Source organism: Alosa sapidissima, chromosome 23 (assembly GCF_018492685.1).
Source record: "Alosa sapidissima isolate fAloSap1 chromosome 23, fAloSap1.pri, whole genome shotgun sequence".
Classification (NCBI taxonomy): domain Eukaryota; kingdom Metazoa; phylum Chordata; class Actinopteri; order Clupeiformes; family Clupeidae; genus Alosa; species Alosa sapidissima.
The window spans coordinates 19,468,652-19,473,847 of NC_055979.1; the positions used below are offsets into that span (position 1 = coordinate 19,468,652).

General features: G+C 44.9%; 1 long non-coding RNA gene across 1 annotated transcript; it reads left to right on the forward strand.

The window, feature by feature from the left end:
• Window positions 1-250: 250 nt before the first annotated feature.
• LOC121698203 lies at window positions 251-1,515 on the forward strand. The gene is made up of 3 exons (XR_006026709.1): window positions 251-522; window positions 604-613; window positions 750-1,515. It is a non-coding gene; the product is annotated as an uncharacterized LOC121698203 (long non-coding RNA).
• The last annotated feature ends 3,681 nt before the right edge of the window (window positions 1,516-5,196 follow it).

The following is a 5,196-nucleotide window of genomic DNA, read 5'->3' on the forward strand; positions in this document are numbered from 1 at the left end:
ACAACTAAGCAATAAGGACAGTAGAAGATAAATAATATACTAAAATACAAATTATACTAAATAACACTAAATCTAAAGTCTAAAAACAGTATCCACATAGTGGGTGATTAATCATGAGGCCCTTGCAATGACTGAGGCAGGGACTGAGCCTGTGCATATGTAGCCAGTTCACCTTGTTTCTGTCTTTTCCCCATGTCTCCCTGTTTTCCCTACATGTCCCACACTGGCCTGCTCCCGCTAACCAGGGGGGCGTGGTGATTAGTTACACACCGGAGTTCGTTCGCACTGATTACTGGCCGGACAGTATAAAACCACCCAGGTACGAAGAAGCGTTGTAAGCTCTGCCTGTTTAACCCCCTAGCGTGTCGGATTTAGTCATCAGGTATGTTGCAATACTCCCGTTTGCTGCCAGACTAATAACATGGTTTAATCAATGTTTGTCTTCACCTGTAGCTTCGTGGTCACCGGCTAGTCTGCTCCTGCTGCCCGTGTGTTAGACACCATCCCTTATTCATTCTACAGGTATGCACCTATGTTTGTCTTAAATCTCTCGTAGTTTATTTTCTGTTTTGAGTCGTAACACTTTCTCTTGTATGCCTGTAGCTGAACGTGGGTGAGTGCTCCCCATACGGCGCTTTGTGCACTAATCGTAGTTACTAACATAGGTATGTACGATGCTTGCTTTAATGGGTAACTTTCTAGGCGGCAGTAGAAGGCTTTATGTTCAATGTCTTTTCTGTCTTGTCCAGGTAGCGCGGCCTTTTCCATCTACGCGGGGTGCATAGCGTGGGTCGTGCTGCTGTCTTGTCTGTAGTTATTTTATTTTGGTGTAGCCTAATTGTGTGCGGTTTTTCAAGTACGTTCTGTGTTTCTTTTTGTGGGCATTAATTTAGTGTCTACGTCTGCCTGTGTTTGGGTTTATTTGGCGTTTATGTCAGCCTGCATGTTGCTTGCCGCATTAGTAGAGAGGAACGGGGCATAAGTGGCATATGCTTCATCCTGGTAACTGCTTAGGTTCTGTCTGGTGCTGGCTGTCATTTGCGTGTGTTTGTATTTCTTTTGTCCTGGTGTGCCTGCATTATCTACCATAGCGTCTGTATTGGCTGACTGTATTTTTGCCCCCCCCCCCCCCCCCCTTGTGGTGCTGTTTTATTTGTTTGTTTGGCAGATGTGGGGCCCTCTTTGAGGGAGGCTAGTCACCTGGTGGTGGGACCCTGTAGCTGCACATTTGTGGTGTCATTGTTGCTTGCGGTGGGCTGCTGTGTCACTGGTAAGTCACTTTCTTGCAGTGTGTATGCACGTGTGATGGCTGGAACTTAGAACACACCTCCAGTTAGTCTGTCTCCCTCAGGTAAGCCCCCATCTGCTGTATCTTTTTAGCTCCAGTGGAGCCTGGCCCCACTTTAGAAATCACCTGTTCATATTGTATCATAATAAAAGAACAATAATAAATATTTTTGTACTTTCATAACCTCTGACTCGTTTCAGGTATTATTGCAGGACACTCCTCCCTTCCCCCCCCCCCCTTTGGTTATTTAATAAACTTATGATTTGACTGGAATTCACGTTGTCTGCTTGGTGCTTTTGGACCTGTGTCAAACCTTCCTTAGCAAATTCTCTTAAAGAAGTCCCAGGGTACTAAGCCCAGGGTGGCGTAGTCGGGCTACTGGGAGTGGCTTATAGCCTCTCTCTTTCCCTCCTTACTGCTCTGGTCACACATAGTAAGGTAAGGTGCTCTGTGTGAGTGAGTGTTATGGTGATGGTGCAAATGAGTAAGTCCAGTGCAACAGTGCAAGAATAAAGTCTGGAGACCAGCATAAAATAAATATGGACATATAAGAGAGTAGGCAAGGTAATAAAATAAAAAAATAAAAAACTATAGAAAAACGATATCTATATAGTTATAACTATATGTAGTTGTATGTACTTACAGCACACTGTCACCCCCCCCAATACACAGCACATTGTCTCATGAGGAAGCTTCTCCAACACGCATATTGCACACTGCCCTCTCCCCACATACACAGCACACTATCCCATCTCTCCCCTGTCATCCCCCCAACACACACACCAAGACCCCTGGCAGTTGGGTTAGCCCCTTGAGCCGTGGATCTGCCCAAGGTTTCTTCCTTGGTAAGGGAGTTTTTCCTTTCCCCTGTTGCTCTTGGGTGCTCCTTGTTGGTGCCAGAGTGTCAGAGAGACAGTTCTTTAGTCTAGACGAACTGTGGTCGCTCGGTCAGGTAATCTGTAATCCAGGTTACCGGGTGAGCGTCCACACCCATCTGCAAGAGCTTGTCTCCCAGTCTGAGGAGTAGGATGGTGTTAAAAGCACTTAAGAAATCAAAGAACATGATTCTCACAGCACTTTTCCCCTTGTCTAGGTGAGAATGTGTCCTGTGTACAGTAGAAGATAAGTGATGGCATCGTCCACGCCCACTTTCTCCTGGTATGCAAACTGTAACGGGTCTAGTGCATGGCGTACAGTACCTGGGGTCTGAACATACCTAAGACCAGTCGCTCCATTGTCTTCATCACATGTGATGTTAGAGCGACAGGTCTGTAGTCATTAAGCTCACTAGGGTATGGCTTCTTAGGGACGGGGGTGAGACATGATTTGTTTGAACATCAACAGAAATGATAGCTTCAGCGAAAGTTCTACTAGGAAGACTCGTAGCGTAGCCTTTACTCCTCCCATTCTTACACGGAGCCAATCTTAGCTTTGCCTACTTTTCGGGAAAGCCCTGCAATCTGATCATTCACTCATTCAATCAGCGCTAGCCTATAGGAATTCAGTGGGCTCTTTAAATATGTTCCACCTAACACTGCTTCTGCTTCTCAGTACGCCGACTTTGATGTCCCCTCCACCTCCCCTCCAGCCACCTCTGCCTGCAGTCCACGTCCATTGGGCATGGTCTGCCTACCACATCATCTTCCTTCAGCCACCGCCACCAGTTGGTCCCCGTCTCGACGTGGGGGGTAGGCTCCCCGCCCCTGCCTTCATCCATCGGCAGGAGATGAGATCCGCTCATCGCTGGACGGATCCGAGACGGGTCCTACGCCAAAGACTGTTACCTATTCAGGACTCTTTATCATGCTTGTATCCAAGCTGTTCCGTTACTAATTAAATTGTTAACTGATTCTATTCTCTCTACTGAGTCTTTCTGGTAGAAGTAATGTTACCCCACCATCGCTGATACAACCTTTAATGTAGGGGCACATGAAAATGCATAGTATGGCTCTTATTGGGATTCAGCACAAGCAGTTCCCCCAAAATACTTGCTAAATCTATAGATATTTACCAGACTGCATGATTCAGTCCACAGGAGCCTCTGCCAGGGTCACTGGCCTAATCCAATGTACTGTCCATCCTCTCCTCTGCTCTCAGTCTGCTTGTCATCTGATCAGTAGCAGTTATCTGCTCCATTTTCTTGTTCTCCTCTCGGTGTTGTTGTTGTGGGTCGGCCCAGAGGGGGTAGGATTCCCACCTCCACCTTGGTAGCTAGGCAACCACTCTACGTCTGTGATAGGCAGTTAGGACTCACTACCCACACCTCTGCAGCCTCATGGGGCGGACCCAGACGTATTCTATTGGGCTGCTGGAATAGTGTGTGTGTGTGTGTGTGTGTGTGTGTGTGTGTGTGTGTGTGTGTGTGTGTGTGCGTGATTGTGTTTCCCCTCTCTTTGTCTCCACCTTTCTACCCCACTCCTTTCTCTGTCTCTGTGTGTATCTGTGTGAATTGTGTCCACCCTTGGAATTATATTGGAGCTGCTATTTTCAACATGTTGGCAAACTCGATCCCATTGATTAGCTCTGCCTAAGTAAGTTTAGTAGTACTACATTTAATCTTAAAGGAATGGTTGGCTTTAAACACAACCTAGGGTCTATTTATAGACGAGTGTCCAGAGATCTTATATTAAGGCATGTTTATGTAGTCAGTTCTTTACCTTAGTTTGTCCTCTGGCAGCTTTGAGCAAATCTGGATGAACTTCAAAACAAACATAATCCAAATATCTGTAGGGACCCTCTTCACACTACCAACAAGTGCAACGCTAGTTCACACTACCAACGAAGTGTAACATTATTTTGAGACTTGTCAGCGGTTTGAAAATAGCAATTTATTTTGACGTGGCTCCATGTCCGCTGCTACAAGCTATAAGGCATTTCATCTCTGATGCAAACAACAGTCTAGCTCAGAACTCCTCCGATTAACGTAATTTTGTTCCCAAACAAAGTTGGAAACTCATATCACTTGTATCATTCATATATAGACCCTAGGTTGTGCTTACAGCAAACCATCCCTTTAATAATGCCTTTCATATTTCCCATGGCACTCTAAAGAAGATCAAATGTATCTTCGCTCTTGGTGAATCAATCAAAGCCGATTGTACACATCACATTTGCTCTTCTTGTAATAAACATAATGTTATATTATAAGGGTGTTTTTGATGTTTTTATTTTACTTGATTATAGGGAAACCATAAAGGCAATTACTTTTAAGAAACAAATTAGTTAATAAACTAAACCTAACCAAATGTAACTAAATTAAACTAAATAGTTATCATTACTGCACACTTAATCATTAATTCAGTGTTTTATGGACATTATGGGCCAAATCACGTGAACTCTGTGCCCTGTTTAAGTTTGTCTCATAAGCAAGTACATGCATGTCCCACGCACTGAGATGGCTGATGAGCAGAAATGTTCTGGGCAGAGGCTGTAGAGGCAGAAGGCTGTGTGTGTGTGTGTATGTGTGTGTGTGTTTGTGTGTTTGTGTGTGTGACAGGCCCAGGCAGTGTACTGCTCCACGACATCATTTCATTAGGCTGCCGAATGTGCATTTATTACGTCTTTCACAAATGACTTAAAATACACAGAGGGCCCCCGCTAACAGACCTGGGCGGCACATTGTGTCACTGAGAGCATCTTGTTATGGATAATTAATAACCTTCACACACACACACACACACACACACACTTGCACACTGCACCAGAAACTTGAGACTGACGTGCTGTCTTGTGGATTGTCTGAGTAAATGGGTATATCTCTGCATGTGAGTAAATGCATGAATGTCTGTGTGTGTGTGTGTGTGTGTGTGTACTGTACATCAATGTATTTGTGTATTTGTGCGTGAGAGAGTGTGTGTGCGTTTGTCTATGTGAGCGTTCATAGCATCATTACCATGGAAGGAATCCGA